Genomic DNA, 583 nt, shown 5'->3' on the forward strand with positions numbered 1-583 from the left:
CATTACCTGATTTCAAGCTTTACTACAAAGCTGTGATCACCAAGACAGCATGGTACTGGCATAAAAACAGACACATAAACCAGTGAAACAGAGTAGAGAGCCCAGATATGGACCCTCAACTCTATGGTCAAATAATCTTCGACAAAACAGGAAAAAATATGCAGTGGAAAAAAGACAGTCTCTTCAATAAATGGTGCTGGGAAAACTGGACAGCTATATGCAGAAGAATGAAACTCAACCATTTTCTTACACTGTACACAAAGACAAACTCAAAATGGATAAAAGACCTCAACGTGAGACAGGAATCCATCAGAATCCTAGAGGAGAACATAGGCAGTAACCTCTTCGATATCAGCCACATCATTAGTTTTTGATGTAGTGTTCCATGATTTGTGTATAGCACCCAGTGCTCCAGGCAATATGTGCCCTCCTTAATACCCATCACCTGGCTTACCCATCCCCCCCATCAGACTCCCCTCTAAAACTCTCAGTAGTTTATCATTGTTCTACTGGAACTTTGAGAAAGACAATTCTTGGTTAGACATAGTTGTTTCCTTCATTGCAAAGCTTTAGGCATCCTTGC

This window comes from Enhydra lutris, unplaced genomic scaffold, assembly GCF_002288905.1.
Source record: "Enhydra lutris kenyoni isolate GAN:26980312 unplaced genomic scaffold, ASM228890v2 scaffoldscaffold59, whole genome shotgun sequence".
Taxonomy (NCBI): domain Eukaryota; kingdom Metazoa; phylum Chordata; class Mammalia; order Carnivora; family Mustelidae; genus Enhydra; species Enhydra lutris.